Genomic DNA, 16735 nt, shown 5'->3' on the forward strand with positions numbered 1-16735 from the left:
AGGGGCCCGGGAGCGCTTGGGAGGCAGAGCAGAGCCGTGCAGGAGCAAGGAAGGGGAAATCCTTGGGTAAAGAGCTCCATTCTGCCCCCTCGTTAGCCTCCACTTTCACAAACAGCTTCAGGGGATAAGTTATTAACATATCCCTGTGGGCTACAAAGGGAGCAGAGATCCACAGCTGTCAGATCCACCCGCGGCCCTTCTCCTCCCTCCCACTGACCCCTCACAACTCTCCCTATAGCTCGGATCCAGGGAAGCTTTGGTGCCTTAGTTAAAAACCCTTAAACTCTGTTATTTTTAAATAGGCAAAAAAGGGCCCAGGTCTCAGCGCAAACGCCTTGCCCTTGAGCTGGAGATCCTCCAGGATCTGGCCGGGCCATGACTATTAAGCTCACCTCCCCCGGGACCCTCTCCCAGCCAGGTGGTCTCCACTGCCTCCCCTCACGTCCTGGGTTCGCTCCCCGCTCTCCACCTTGGCGCTGCTGCCCCTCCATCCCTCCCCTCCCCGGAAGGCCCCCCCTTTGCCCCTCTCTATCTTACATATTTGACCGATTCCGTTGCCATTCTCCTTCAGGAGGCCCTCACCACAACTCGGTGCCCCGGGATGCGCCCTCTGAGCTCCTGGAACACTTACTGCCTGAGCTATTCTGGTTCTTAATCATGTAATCTCGAGGCATCTCCTGGGTGGCTATCTTGCGATTTAATTTCTCCCCACATGCTGGTCTCAGCTCCCCAGCTGGATCCTGAACTCCCTAAGAGGCAGATGGCAGTTTGAGATAGGGAAGAACTTCCTTTGCAAAGTCTAAAAATGTAAGGAGTGCACTGGGCTTTAGGAAATGATGAAGAGGAAGACAGAATAGCACGGGAAGAGAAAGCAGCCTACGACGAGGAGGGAGACTGAGGGAGGCTGGGAAATTAGAACCAAGCCTGGCCACAAAAGCCGGCAGAGTGGGGAGCGGTGCTGTGGGTGTGGATAATGTTGGGCTTTAACTTTGCTGACTCTTTCCCCTTTTATTCTTTGCTAAATTGAAGGAAGGAATGGCTCTCTGTGATATTCTGGGAAATAGGGTAAAAAATATCAACAAAATTAAGATATCACAAGCTCTCTCGGTAGGTAATGAGTGCTGGGCAGGCAGTTATAGAAAGGGAGGGGGCAGGAAGACCCTTTAGGGACTATTACGTCCATCTGGGAGAGAGCTCTCAGCTTCTGGCGTGTCATCATGGGAGCGGAAGAGAAGAGAGATGGCTGACTTGGGTGTTCACTAATGCATGGGCTCCTTCCAGGGGTCTGCACCCCGAGGGGGGAGGCAGGAAGGCTCGGAGCGAACCCCAGCCTCACCCCTGGAATCTGAACACGATGACTCCAAGTCTAGAACTGTTCATGTGAGAAGTGTTCAGCTTTGTGGTAGTGGGAGACCCTATCCCGAGGGGAGATCCGGCGTAGGACCCTCCCCCAGATATCACGTGGAGAGCTGGGAGGGGAGTGGGGGCTCCAAGACCCCCTTTATGCCCTGAAACTCCAGATGGCATAGCACGGGCTGGGGGTGGGGGGGGCTGTTTGCGCCTGCTCTCCACCCAGACACACGCCCGCACACAAGGGGGTCTGTGGGGGTGCAGCCCGAGCCTCCCTAACGCGTTCTAGACACAAGAGCAGAGAGCTGCAGAGAAGACTGGGTCTGAGTGCCCCGGGTAGGTGTTCTCTGGGGTCTCCAAGCTCAGCGTGGAGGCCCGAGGTGCTGGTCTCTTTAATTCAGATTCTTCCCCTTCTGACCTCTCAACCAGGAGAAACGGAGCCTTTGGACAGACAGCAAACAGGGCTTCTGGTCTTCTCCTGAACCCAAGGGACTGTCAGAAGACCTGAGTTTGAATCCCAGCTCAGCTGCTTCCCAGGCGTGTGACTGAAATGCCATATGTTTGCACTGCACAATGGGGTTGTTGAATAAAGGCCAGCTAATAATAATTCAGCATTTATTAAATGCTTATAATTATCCCCAGCACTTAACCCTCTACCTCTCCAGAAGCCAGCCCACAAAGTCTACTCCCGCCGAGGCCCCTCGTCAGCTCGCATTCCCGGCCCTTCCCGCCTCCCCTGGAACTCCCCCAAATCTTTCCCATCCTTCAAGGCTCTGCTGAAGGCCGCTCAGTAGCGGGAAGCTTTCCTTGCTACTCCACAGAATACAACAACCAACGAGCACTTATTAAGCACCCACTGGGCCGGCCGGGACCTCAGAAAGACACCAGATTGTTTACTCTAGGCCTCCATTTTCTTCTCTGAATTGTCCCACCGCTCCCAGAGGTCCAGCCCGGCTCTAAATCCAGTAATTCCAGGCAGCTCTTGGGGCTCTATGCCGAAGGGCTGGAATAAATGGTCTCCAAGTTCCCTCTGGCTCGCAGCCGAGCCTTGCCCAGAGATCAGCTGAAAGGGCCAGCTTTAATCCCTGAAACAGGAGCGGGGAGAGCCACGGGCGCTCAGGACTTACTAAGGGGTTAACTCTGCTCCAACTTGCTTGGCTGGCTGAGAGCCACCGTGTGGGTAAACTTGGGCTTGCCTCTCTGGAGAGGGCCTTGGGCAGCCCGGCCCTGTGGGGAGTGACTCCTAATTCCCTTGCCCTGGCCTGGTTAGGAAAAAAGGAGCCCTGGGGCGGGGAGGATGGGGGGGCTGGGACACACAAGCTTCTGCAAGGCCGGGGCCTGTGCCAAAGAGGCTTAAAGAGGCCTTGGGTGGAGGCCGGAGGGTGGAGGAGCGCTGCCAGGTCCAGGTATGCTGGGCGGGCCCTTCCCCCCACAACCCCCTCCATTCCTCTTGCAAAGCAGACCCCCCGCAGCTCTTCCCTCTCACCTAGGAGGCCAGGCTGGAGAAGAAAAAGGAAACGTCTTCATTGAGGAATTTCAATTCACTTAACTATAAAGGAGCAAGAGTAATGGATTTGAAACCAAAGGACCTAAATCCCAATTGGGGCTCTGTGAATTACTGCTGTGTGATTTCTCCCTATCTGAAAAATGAGGGGTTGGCGTAAATCTTCCACTTCTATTTCCTATGAAACATTATGGACCCTAACATTTATGGATCAATTACTGTAGAGCCATGGAACAGGCACGAGGAGGGACAAGACACGGTTCTATTATAGGCATTCTGCAGGATGAGTCTAGCCCTTAATCATAAGGTTTGGGTTCCGATTGGTGATTTCACTGGACAAGAAAACTTCCTCTACTCAGGGGATCACCTGCAGGCGCTGAGCGAAGAGGGGCTCCCTTCGCATGGCCCAGCACATGAACCGGGGTCCGAATCAAGCCTAGCACCACCCGGACTCGGAGGTGAGGGTGAGGGCGCTGACGAGAAACAGCCCCCATTTCTGGGGAGGGGACCAGCGGCCTCCACACCAAATGGCTCCAGGCTTCTCTTAGTCCGCTTTTCTTCCAATAAGCATTTGTAAAACAGGAGCTGTATTTTTAGCCTGATGCTTACCTGTGGAAGATACCGGATGGGGTCTCTGTCCTTCTGAAGATCATTTTAAAGAAACAGGGCTCCCATCAAGAAATAAAATGGCCAGTGACAAAGAAGGAAATGACAAGGAAATAAGCTCATTCTGGGGTTCTGGGGGAAGAGACGGACGGATGACTATACCCAGAGACAGACACAGTTCTATCGTCTGTCCTCGGAGCTGGCTAGCACCAACCTGTTTTAATCTCTAGGCACTGAAAATTGAGTGAAATTCCATGAAAGACTACAGGAAGAAGAGTGGGGAAATGGGGGGGTCAGTAGCTGGTCCATTATCCCGAGTCTTTCTCCAGAACGTCACAGCCAGCTACGGACCAAGGAAAATTCATTCTCTGACGGCAAAAGCCCTTGGAACCTATGTGATCCGGACCCCAGAACACACTCACAGGCCCAGGCGCTTTTCTTGAGAGCGGTCAATTCACTGGCAGGTGTCCAAAGTCACCTTTACTTATGTCAGGATGAGGCAACAGAAAAGAATCTTAATGAAGGACTTTTTTTGCATAATAAAAAAATTAGGTTTAATTTGTACAGAATTCCAGAGATCTTGAAAGAATGAAAATCAAAAAGTTGTTTTAAAACGCACCCACCCCCCTGAGTCAGGAGCGCCTTCTCTGAAAGGACTGCAGGCCCCGGTGACTAGGCGCCCCCAGCGCCGGCCCAAGTCCTGGCCAGGATGTTAATAGAAATTGACATTCCCAGAGCGCGTATAAAGTACTTCCCTCCGCTTGGAAGCAGGATGGAGGGGGCACTGAGGCCAGAGGGGGCCTGACAGCCAGGACGTCGGCTTCCTTTCAGGGCCTTCCCCGTGGCCGCCTCCGGCCGTCTCCAATCACCTCCTTGGGGCTGACCCCGCGCTCTCTCTGCACTCTCAGGTGGTCCCCAGGAAGGGTCCATGGCTGCCCCCTATCCTCAGGCCCTTCCTCGCGGCAGAGCTTCTCTGTCTAAATCCGCCAGGGCCACCGGAGGGCCCGGGAGCTCCCACACCAGAAGACTGGCATGGCTTCCTTTCCCGGGACACTGCCACCACCTCCCCTCCTTCTCTGGCTCCCCCCTTCCCTCGGCTTCTCCTGGGGTGGCACGGGGTGGGGGTGGGGGCTCATTTCCTTCCCTGCGGCCCTGCATAACTGTGAGAGGAATCATGGGAAAGAGGCTGACGCCCTCACCCACGAGGGGTGGGAGCAGCGTGGGTCCAAATGTCCCCAGACATTTATTGTGTGGCCCATACTGGAGCCCCTCACCCTCTGCCTCTCGGGCTGCTGGGAGGATTAAATGAGAGCCTTGCTCTACGAAGGCTACAATGTGACCTCCGCGTTGGTTTACTTGTTCCCTCCAAAAACGAGGGTTTCAGAGCAGATGTCTGTGCCCTCTGAGCCAGCAGGGCCCTGGGGAAGCCCCCAGGACCCGAGATCCCGCCGCCCCACGTCCCTCTCCGCCGAGGGCCCTCGCAGCTGCACCGGTACGGATTAAACCGAGCAGCAAGGCCTGGACTCGAACCCAGCCCCGGCTCCCCAGGCCCTCCCTGCCCCGGGAGGGCTCAGAGAGCTTGCTGGGGGAGGCTGGCAAGTAGGAGGGAGGCAGAGCTGCCTTTCCTGGGGCACCGTCCGGCTGTGTTGCTAGGAGACAGACCCTCCTTTCCCTGCCAAGGAGGCCTTCAGAACGTCCCCCTCCGGGGGGAGCTGGGGCTTGGCTCAGGGGCTGAGCTTGGGGGGCAGCCAGGCCCACCTCGGGACAAAGGCCCCGGGCCCGGGAGGGCCCCCTTTCCATCTCCTTTGTTGACTCCCTGCCCCAATCCCCCAGCCGCCCCTCCCCCACTCCCACCCTGGTCAACCCGGGCAGGGAACGCTTCTCTTCACATTCATCTGGAAACAGGAGAGTGGGGACTCCCTGCCCCAATCCCCCAGCCGCCCCTCCCCCACTCCCACCCTGGTCAACCCGGGCAGGGAACGCTTCTCTTCACATTCATCTGGAAACAGGAGAGTGGGGGAGGGGAGGGGAGCTGGGCAGGGCCGGTAGTGCCCTCTGCTGGCCTACAAGGGACGTCAAGGGCCTCCCCGCCGTCCCACAGGGAGGCTTCCTCTCCAGTCCCGACCCTTCCCTGGAGAAGCGACCCTCTCCATCCGAGCTCCTGCCCCGTGGGGGGCTCCTGGCTGCCAACGAGTGGGGCGCGGCGGGGACCGGGGCCAGGCTCGGCCTGTCAGTTATCGGGTTCTCCGAGCGGGCGCCGGAGCAGGACCGGCGCAACCAACGCGAGTGCTGGGTCCACTTCACAGGCGGGGAAACTGAGGCAGGCCCGCGGCATCTTGGACCCTCAGCCTGGGGCGCCCCCATGAGGGCCCCCACAGCACCCTATTTTGCATTTCCCTGATGCGCTCCGTTCCTCGTGTGCACCGCGGGACGGGTCTGACTCTTGTAGCCCCCCAGCGCCCCCTGCGGCGTTCTGGGCTGGCAGCTGCGTTTGCTGGGGTCCTCTCAGCCCTAACTCATCATGCAAAAGAAGTCCCCTGATAATAACAATATTACCATTATTTATTTATTATGTTTTAGCATTTTAATATTATTACCAATTACCAATATTATTATTAGTAATTACACGGGGAATAACCCCCAGGATTTGAATCCGCGTCTTTGGCTTTCTCTGCCCTAAGGAGGCGATCAGAGCCCCGACGCCGCGGGGAAGCCCCGCCTCATTTCCGTCACATGACCTCAGGGTCCCAGGCCGGGTTCCCTCGCGCCCCTCCTCGGGAGGCCCCGGCTGAGGCGAGGGAGGGCCGGGACGGAGGCCCCAGCTTCCCGGGAGACGGGCGGCCGGCTTCTGCCCCAGACCTTGGGGCACTCCGGAACAATCGGACACTGGGCACGGGGGAGGGGGCCGACGGAAATAGAGCTTCTCTTCTTTCTTCCGACCCGCTTCGTGGGGCCCGAGCCCCGTCCGAGGCTGGACTGGGCCGCGCCGGCGCTTCCGGCTCCTATCTGCAGGAGACCATGCTTAATGGCCGGTGCACTTCCGGCTCCGCTCGGCCCAGGGCAGCTCTCCGGGGCTCCCCGACCGCCAGCCTTGAGTGTCCTTCAATCCCCCCATGCTCCTGAGTGGGGAAACTGAGGAAATGCCAGAGCTCCCACACGCCGGGCTCCACCTGTGTCCTCTCTGCCCTTCGGCGGAAAGAATGAAGGAATGAGAGGGGGAAAGGGAGGCTCACCGAGAGATAACGAAGGGATGTAAGACTTAGAGCGGGACTTCCAGAGCTGGGAGAGACCGCTCGCCCAACCCCCTCACTTTACAGACAGAACCGGGGGCACCGGCGGCTGGCCCATTTAGCCAGGACACAAGTGTCGCGATAGCAATCTAGTCTCTTCCCGTTACACGTGTCCCCGCGAGGGAGAGGGGGCGGAGGCTCAAGGGCAAGCCCTTCAGCATCATGGCCCGCAACGAGCAGGTACTGAGGCAACACCAAGCTTGGGTCTCTCTCCTCTTTTTAAAAGCTTTTTAGTTTCAAAGCCTGGACAGATGATTTGGCAGCCCTGACCCTTGCACGGCTTGTGTTTCAGATCTTCCCTCCTTCCCCCTTCCCCTCCCCAGCTGGCAAGCCATCCAGTATATGGTAAACGTTCAACATTTCTGTTAAATCCAAAGTGTGTAAACATATTTATTCAATTCTCTTGCTGCACAAGAAAAATCAGATCAAAAAGGAAAGTGAATAAGTAAGAAAACAAAATGCAAGCGAACAACAAGAAAAAGAGTGGGAACAGAACAGGCCATCTCCACAGGATGTTGGGCCGTAGGCCTTCCCCCCCCCCCCCCCCAGGAGCAGCTGGCGGAGCTGGGAATTCGGCCTGGAGAAAGGGCACTTGGGGAGACCAGGGCAGGAAGTGAGAGCTGCTCAGGAAGGCGGGGCAAGTTGCGAGAGAGATTTTAGATCCACGCGAGGATCCACGCGAGGAAAAACTTGCTAAAAGCCAGCATGGCCCAAGCCGGAATGGCTGCCACGGAACGCTGGCGTCCGGGGCTCCCGAGGACTGGGGCTCCGCTCAGGCAGGGCTGCATCAGATGGCCCCTCCCCTGCCAGTGGCTAAGGGCCCTGTCCATGGAGGGTCCACCTTGCTTGATTATTTATGTTTGCCACAAGAATTTTGTTTTTTTTCCTGGTGAATGGAGAAAGGGGAGGGGGGTTGGAGAAGAGAATCTAGCAATGGGGGAACCAAAAGAACAAGAGGGGGCCATTGAGGCATTGTTTTTAAATAGAAAAAAGCAGGAAGGAAAGGCAGATAAGTGGGATGGCTTTGAAAGTTCCCTGCTTAATGGATTATATACGTAAAAAGGAAAGTAGGCAGCTCATAAAAGATTTGCAGTGTCATACTCAGTCCTTTTTTTCTGTTTTATGGAAGGAAACACTCGTTTTAAGTGCTGCAGCCTGCACTGGGGGGGCACCGATGGGGACCCCTACTCCCCATTAAGTGGATTTGTGCTCTTGGGCCAATCCTTCACTTCCCTGGCCCTAAATTTGTGCATTTATAAAGCAGGGGAGGGGAGAGTTAGGCGACCTCCTCTCTCCCCACCAGCTCGACCAGTCTGTCATTCCAGGCTGCAGACAGGAACTCTTCCTTTAGCTTTCTAAAGGCATTTAACAAATACTGTGGGATGTTAATGAGGGCAGTGATTTACTCATAAAAGCTAAGAAGCCTCTTGGCCAGGGAGTCAGGCATCTCTTTCCTAAACACTGTATTTTCTATCTACAACCAGCCTATGAAACTCTGGAAGCCAGAGCTACGGAAGGCAACAGTCCTACCAAACTCAGGTCAATGGATGTAAAAACTGCCCACCAAGCTCAGGACCCTGGGGATGCACACAAATCACAATTCCATCTTAGACAGAAGGCCTCCAGACTCAGAAAGGTGAGCTCCCTCCCCAGCATCCTCTGGCTCCCATGTGTGCAAAGTGAGGAACGGGTCTCACAATTCCATCTTAGACAGAAGGCCTCCAGACTCAGAAAGGTGAGCTCCCTCCCCAGCATCCTCTGGCTCCCATGTGTGCAAAGTGAGGAACGGGTCTCACAATTCCATCTTAGACAGAAGGCCTCCAGACTCAGAAAGGTGAGCTCCCTCCCCAGCATCCTCTGGCTCCCATGTGTGCAAAGTGAGGAACGGGTCTCACAATTCTATCTTAGACAGAAGGCCTCCAGACTCAGAAAGGTGAGCTCCCTCCCCAGCATCCTCTGGCTCCCATGTGTGCAAAGTGAGGAACGGGTCTCACAATTCTATCTTAGACAGAAGGCCTCCAGACTCAGAAAGGTGAGCTCCCTCCCCAGCATCCTCTGGCTCCCATGTGTGCAAAGTGAGGAACGGGTCTCACAATTCCATCTTAGACAGAAGGCATCCAGACTCAGAAAGGTGAGCTCCCTCCCCAGCATCCTCTGGCTCCCATGTGTCCAAAGTGAGGAACGGATCTCACAATTCCATCTTAGACAGAAGGCCTCCAGACTCAGAAAGGTGAGCTCCCTCCCCAGCATCCTCTGGCTCCCATGTGTCCAAAGTGAGGAACGGGTCTCACAATTCTATCTTAGACAGAAGGCCTCCAGACTCAGAAAGGTGAGCTCCCTCCCCAGCATCCTCTGGCTCCCATGTGTGCAAAGTGAGGAATGGATCTCACAATTCCATCTTAGACAGAAGGCATCCAGACTCAGAAAGGTGAGCTCCCTCCCCAGCATCCTCTGGCTCCCATGTGTCCAAAGTGAGGAACGGGTCTCACAATTCCATCTTACACAGAAGGCCTCCAGACTCAGAAAGGTGAGCTCCCTCCCCAGCATCCTCTGGCTCCCATGTGTCCAAAGTGAGGAACGGGTCTCACAATTCCATCTTAGACAGAAGGCATCCAGACTCAGAAAGGTGAGCTCCCTCCCCAGCATCCTCTGGCTCCCATGTGTCCAAAGTGAGGAACGGATCTCACAATTCCATCTTAGACAGAAGGCCTCCAGACTCAGAAAGGTGAGCTCCCTCCCCAGCATCCTCTGACTCCCATGTGTCCAAAGTGAGGAACGGGTCTCACAATTCCATCTTAGACAGAAGGCCTCCAGACTCAGAAAGGTGAGCTCCCTCCCCAGCATCCTCTGGCTCCCATGTGTCCAAAGTGAGGAACGGATCTCACAATTCCATCTTACACAGAAGGCCTCCAGACTCAGAAAGGTGAGCTCCCTCCCCAGCATCCTCTGGCTCCCATGTGTGCAAAGTGAGGAACGGGTCTCACAATTCCATCTTAGACAGAAGGCCTCCAGACTCAGAAAGGTGAGCTCCCTCCCCAGCATCCTCTGGCTCCCATGTGTGCAAAGTGAGGAACGGGTCTCACAATTCCATCTTAGACAGAAGGCATCCAGACTCAGAAAGGTGAGCTCCCTCCCCAGCATCCTCTGGCTCCCATGTGTGCAAAGTGAGGAACGGGTCTCACAATTCCATCTTAGACAGAAGGCCTCCAGACTCAGAAAGGTGAGCTCCCTCCCCAGCATCCTCTGGCTCCCATGTGTGCAAAGTGAGGAACGGGTCTCACAATTCCATCTTACACAGAAGGCATCCAGACTCAGAAAGGTGAGCTCCCTCCCCAGCATCCTCTGGCTCCCATGTGTGCAAAGTGAGGAACGGGTCTCACAATTCCATCTTAGACAGAAGGCCTCCAGACTCAGAAAGGTGAGCTCCCTCCCCAGCATCCTCTGGCTCCCATGTGTCCAAAGTGAGGAACGGGTCTCACAATTCCATCTTAGACAGAAGGCCTCCAGACTCAGAAAGGTGAGCTCCCTCCCCAGCATCCTCTGGCTCCCATGTGTGCAAAGTGAGGAACGGGTCTCACAATTCCATCTTACACAGAAGGCCTCCAGACTCAGAAAGGTGAGCTCCCTCCCCAGCATCCTCTGGCTCCCATGTGTCCAAAGTGAGGAACGGGTCTCACAATTCCATCTTACACAGAAGGCCTCCAGACTCAGAAAGGTGAGCTCCCTCCCCAGCATCCTCTGGCTCCCATGTGTCCAAAGTGAGGAACGGGTCTCACAATTCCATCTTACACAGAAGGCCTCCAGACTCAGAAAGGTGAGCTCCCTCCCCAGCATCCTCTGGCTCCCATGTGTCCAAAGTGAGGAACGGGTCTCACAATTCCATCTTACACAGAAGGCCTCCAGACTCAGAAAGGTGAGCTCCCTCCCCAGCATCCTCTGGCTCCCATGTGTCCAAAGTGAGGAACGGGTCTCACAATTCCATCTTACACAGAAGGCATCCAGACTCAGAAAGGTGAGCTCCCTCCCCAGCATCCTCTGGCTCCCATGTGTGCAAAGTGAGGAACGGGTCTCACAATTCCATCTTACACAGAAGGCCTCCAGACTCAGAAAGGTGAGCTCCCTCCCCAGCATCCTCTGACTCCCATGTGTCCAAAGTGAGGAACGGGTCTCACAATTCCATCTTACACAGAAGGCATCCAGACTCAGAAAGGTGAGCTCCCTCCCCAGCATCCTCTGACTCCCATGTGTCCAAAGTGAGGAACGGGTCTCACAATTCCATCTTACACAGAAGGCATCCTGACTCAGAAAGGTGAGCTCCCTCCCCAGCATCCTCTGGCTCCCATGTGTGCAAAGTGAGGAACGGGTCTCACAATTCCATCTTACACAGAAGGCATCCTGACTCAGAAAGGTGAGCTCCCTCCCCAGCATCCTCTGGCTCCCATGTGTCCAAAGTGAGGAACGGATCTCACAATTCCATCTTAGACAGAAGGCCTCCAGACTCAGAAAGGTGAGCTCCCTCCCCAGCATCCTCTGGCTCCCATGTGTCCAAAGTGAGGAACGGGTCTCACAATTCCATCTTAGACAGAAGGCCTCCAGACTCAGAAAGGTGAGCTCCCTCCCCAGCATCCTCTGGCTCCCATGTGTGCAAAGTGAGGAACGGGTCTCACAATTCCATCTTAGACAGAAGGCATCCAGACTCAGAAAGGTGAGCTCCCTCCCCAGCATCCTCTGGCTCCCATGTGTGCAAAGTGAGGAACGGGTCTCACAATTCCATCTTAGACAGAAGGCCTCCAGACTCAGAAAGGTGAGCTCCCTCCCCAGCATCCTCTGGCTCCCATGTGTGCAAAGTGAGGAACGGGTCTCACAATTCCATCTTACACAGAAGGCATCCAGACTCAGAAAGGTGAGCTCCCTCCCCAGCATCCTCTGGCTCCCATGTGTGCAAAGTGAGGAACGGGTCTCACAATTCCATCTTAGACAGAAGGCCTCCAGACTCAGAAAGGTGAGCTCCCTCCCCAGCATCCTCTGGCTCCCATGTGTCCAAAGTGAGGAACGGGTCTCACAATTCCATCTTAGACAGAAGGCCTCCAGACTCAGAAAGGTGAGCTCCCTCCCCAGCATCCTCTGGCTCCCATGTGTGCAAAGTGAGGAACGGGTCTCACAATTCCATCTTACACAGAAGGCCTCCAGACTCAGAAAGGTGAGCTCCCTCCCCAGCATCCTCTGGCTCCCATGTGTCCAAAGTGAGGAACGGGTCTCACAATTCCATCTTACACAGAAGGCCTCCAGACTCAGAAAGGTGAGCTCCCTCCCCAGCATCCTCTGGCTCCCATGTGTCCAAAGTGAGGAACGGGTCTCACAATTCCATCTTACACAGAAGGCCTCCAGACTCAGAAAGGTGAGCTCCCTCCCCAGCATCCTCTGGCTCCCATGTGTCCAAAGTGAGGAACGGGTCTCACAATTCCATCTTACACAGAAGGCCTCCAGACTCAGAAAGGTGAGCTCCCTCCCCAGCATCCTCTGGCTCCCATGTGTCCAAAGTGAGGAACGGGTCTCACAATTCCATCTTACACAGAAGGCATCCAGACTCAGAAAGGTGAGCTCCCTCCCCAGCATCCTCTGGCTCCCATGTGTGCAAAGTGAGGAACGGGTCTCACAATTCCATCTTACACAGAAGGCCTCCAGACTCAGAAAGGTGAGCTCCCTCCCCAGCATCCTCTGACTCCCATGTGTCCAAAGTGAGGAACGGGTCTCACAATTCCATCTTACACAGAAGGCATCCAGACTCAGAAAGGTGAGCTCCCTCCCCAGCATCCTCTGACTCCCATGTGTCCAAAGTGAGGAACGGGTCTCACAATTCCATCTTACACAGAAGGCATCCTGACTCAGAAAGGTGAGCTCCCTCCCCAGCATCCTCTGGCTCCCATGTGTGCAAAGTGAGGAACGGGTCTCACAATTCCATCTTACACAGAAGGCATCCTGACTCAGAAAGGTGAGCTCCCTCCCCAGCATCCTCTGGCTCCCATGTGTGCAAAGTGAGGAACGGGTCTCACAATTCCATCTTAGACAGAAGGCATCCAGACTCAGAAAGGTGAGCTCCCTCCCCAGCATCCTCTGGCTCCCATGTGTGCAAAGTGAGGAACGGGTCTCACAATTCCATCTTAGACAGAAGGCATCCAGACTCAGAAAGGTGAGCTCCCTCCCCAGCATCCTCTGGCTCCCATGTGTGCAAAGTGAGGAACGGGTCTCACAATTCCATCTTAGACAGAAGGCATCCAGACTCAGAAAGGTGAGCTCCCTCCCCAGCATCCTCTGGCTCCCATGTGTGCAAAGTGAGGAACGGGTCTCACAATTCCATCTTACACAGAAGGCCTCCAGACTCAGAAAGGTGAGCTCCCTCCCCAGCATCCTCTGGCTCCCATGTGTCCAAAGTGAGGAACGGGTCTCACAATTCCATCTTAGACAGAAGGCCTCCAGACTCAGAAAGGTGAGCTCCCTCCCCAGCATCCTCTGGCTCCCATGTGTCCAAAGTGAGGAACGGATCTCACAATTCCATCTTACACAGAAGGCCTCCAGACTCAGAAAGGTGAGCTCCCTCCCCAGCATCCTCTGGCTCCCATGTGTGCAAAGTGAGGAACGGATCTCACAATTCCATCTTAGACAGAAGGCCTCCAGACTCAGAAAGGTGAGCTCCCTCCCCAGCATCCTCTGGCTCCCATGTGTCCAAAGTGAGGAATGGACCTCAAAGCTTTCTGAGCCAAATCTAGGCCTCAGGCCACTACACCATACTGATTCCTCTCTCTGGACCTCAGGGCCCTTATCTGTTAAGCATTTCTCAAGCATCTCCAATGTGCCACTCCTGGAGAAAGGAGTAGAGGGGATGCTTATCAGGCAGGGGCTGACCAGATGGCCCCCTCCCATCCAAGAGTCTGTGGTCAGGCTGAGGAAAGAGCCCTGGAGGATTTGTCCCTGCCCTTAAGGAGCCCACTGATTAATGGGAGAGACCACACTCTGTACCTGGGTACCCGTACAGGATGAAGTCTGGAAATAATGAGCACAGGGAAGGCACTAGAATTATGGGGGATAGGAAAAGGCTTCTTGTGGGAGGTGAGATTTTCCTGGGGCCTGAAGGAAGCCAGGGAAGCCAGGCAGTGAGGATGAAGAGGGAAGGCATCCCAGACCATGTGGGATGGGATGTCCAGCTGGAGGAGGAGGAGGAGGCCAGTATCACTGCTGCAGAGTTTGTCATAGAGAAGAGAGCTGGCTGATGGAGGGCTTTGAATGCCAGACAGAATTTCGATTTTGACTGGAGGGGATAAGAGGCCACTTGGGTTTATTAGGTAGGGGAAGGGAAACACAGGTTTATACTTAAAGAGAGGAGCCTGTAGGAAGAAAGATAATGAGTTCAGTCTGGGATATGCTGAGTTTGAGGGTCTACAGGCCATCCCTTTGGAGGTGTAAATAGGCATTTGGAGATGGCATGGTGGAGATCAGAGCTGGGTAAGTAAATGTCGGAATCATTAGCATAGAGATGATAACTGAGTCCGAGGGAGCTGATGAGATCATCAAGGGAAGGAGCAAGAGAAGAAGGGCACTAGGATGGGGTCCCAGGGGACACCCACCATTAACCGGCGTGACCCAGGGCAAGCTCCAGCAAAGGAGAGTGAAAAGGGCAGCCAGATGAGTGGGAGTTGGACTGGATAGCTAAGATCCTTAGGCCTTCCTGACCCACCCCAAGTCCAATACTATATATTATACCAGGTTCTTTAAAAAATTCAACATTCTAAAGTATTTTCCACGTTGAATGTTTTATAGTTTCTTCCAGCTCAGGCATTCCACGAGTAACCAGAAAAACACAGGAACAACAATTAGCAGTTTGGGCCACGGTTAAATTCGAAGGTAATAATGTGGATTAACATTCCAGAAAGCCAGTTAACTGCCTAACAGGCCCCAGAGAAATGTCAGGAAATGAATGAAAGAAAAAGCATCCCTTGCCACAGGCCAAGTATTGTGCTAAGTGATAGGGATGCAGGTAGAAAAATAAAGCTAAGACCTTTCTCTAAGGGAACATACTCTCACAGGGGACACAAAATATATCAAAGGAGGGGATTTGGCTGTAGTCTCATGGTGCAGCAGCAAGATAGATAGCAATGTGTTTTCTCAAGTGTCATTTCCATTGATAAAAGACCATTTTCATTTGTGAAATGGATAAAACTGGGAGGGATACCTAATGTCACAGATGACAAAACCAGGATTTATAAGAGGTCTCTGCAAGCTAGAATGATGGACCCAATCTCATATGTTAAACTAAATAAGGATAAATGGAAAGCTCCATACTTGGGATCAACCCTAGAAGTACAGAATGGGATGGGAGGAGAAATAATGCTGGAAAACAATTCATATAGAAAGTATCGAGAAATTCTTGTGGATTACAAGTTCAATGTAACCACATAATATGGAAATCAAAAACAAAATTAAAAAAACCCTAACAACCAAAAAAACTCCTTTGTGATTAATAAAACTAAAAGATCCAAAATGGAGGGTGAGATTATCCAACTGTCCTTTATCTTAATCAGAGCATGGTGTTCGGTTCTGGGTACCACTTTTTGGGAAAGAGATTGACAAGGTAGGGTGTGTCAAGAGAAAGACATCCAGGATGCTGAGAGCCCTGGAGACATTGCTGTGAGAACTGACTGAAGCAACTAAGGATTATTTAACCTGGAGAAGAGAAGATTTAGAGGGAGCACGATTGCTGTCTTTATATCTGAAGAGCTGTTTTTATGGGAAAGAGATTAGACTTGTTCTCAAAAGTACAAGGCAGACAAACCAATGGAAGGAAATTTCAGGGAGGCAAATTTCAACATAAAGAAAAATTGAATTCATTCACAAGTCAAGACATCTTGTCACTGGTCCTCTTCAAAAATTAAGGACAAACAACAATAAAGCAAAGAAAAATCATCTTGACATGAGGGCTGTTTAAAGGTAAAAGGAAGAACTAATGTGGGTAGCAAGCCCTACCTCCATATAAATATATATTTATATAATATAAAAGAGATCTCTGCTCCTGGATGGTATCTCAGATTTCTCTAATGCAGAGATACAATGAGCTGACTCATCACTTTTTCATCCCTAAGAAAACTCCCAAGGCTGAGAGAGATTAAAAAATTGGCTCTGGATGACTTGATTTCTGTCCATCTGTCTCCTTCCTTTACCAAAACCTCTTTGTTTGATGGTGAAAATGGTAAAGTTGTGATTGAGAATGATTGTTATTTGTGCTTCATTCTCAAAGAGGCCCATGACATCAGGGAGAGAATGCCATGACTGCAAGTGAATTGGACTAAAGTGGGGGGGGTGTATAAGGTCTTTAACTTCCCTCTCCAGAGCCATCTGGGTCCAGGGGCAAGATACACATCAGGTGGCTGGGGATGCCCTGGATGCAGTGGGAAAGCTCAGCCTTTCCCAGGTCTCAGGTTTGACTGAGATAAATCACCCATTCAGTGATTAGGGCCAGGTAAGAAATGAGGCAAAGAAAAAACCAGTCGGGGAGGGGAAGGCCCTCAAGGTGTCCAAACAGAAACAATTGTCATTTGCATTCACTCAGAGCCACTGGGACCCACGCAATGACCAAGTGGGACTTGGGCTGGGGCCTACTGTTGGTCAATCTAAGAGAGCCAAGAGTGACTTGGATTTAAGGCACTAGCTCCTAATCCCAAGATATCTAGGGACGGTTCTAGTGATCAAAATTTATAGTCCTTTTGGCAGGGCACCCACAAATATGAGTATGAGTCTCCATATGGGGGGGGAGAGAGAGAGAGAGACAGAGACAGAGAGAGAGAGAGACACAGAGAGAGACAGAGAGACACAGAGAGAGATAGAGAGAGACAGAGACAGAGAGAGAGAGATACACAGAGAGACACAGAGAGAGAGACAGAGACAGAGAGACAGAGACAGACAGAGAGACAGAGAGAGACACACACAGAGAGAG

General features: G+C 53.2%; 1 long non-coding RNA gene across 1 annotated transcript; it reads left to right on the top strand.

Annotated features, from left to right (window-relative positions):
* The first annotated feature begins 6855 nt into the window (after positions 1-6855).
* Positions 6856-15926, top strand: LOC141565423 (uncharacterized). The gene is made up of 3 exons (XR_012489021.1): positions 6856-6930; positions 8235-8386; positions 15327-15926. It is a non-coding gene; the product is annotated as an uncharacterized LOC141565423 (long non-coding RNA).
* Positions 15927-16735: the final 809 nt, after the last annotated feature.

The sequence above is a fragment of the Sminthopsis crassicaudata genome, chromosome 1 (genome assembly GCF_048593235.1).
Source record: "Sminthopsis crassicaudata isolate SCR6 chromosome 1, ASM4859323v1, whole genome shotgun sequence".
NCBI lineage: Eukaryota > Metazoa > Chordata > Mammalia > Dasyuromorphia > Dasyuridae > Sminthopsis > Sminthopsis crassicaudata.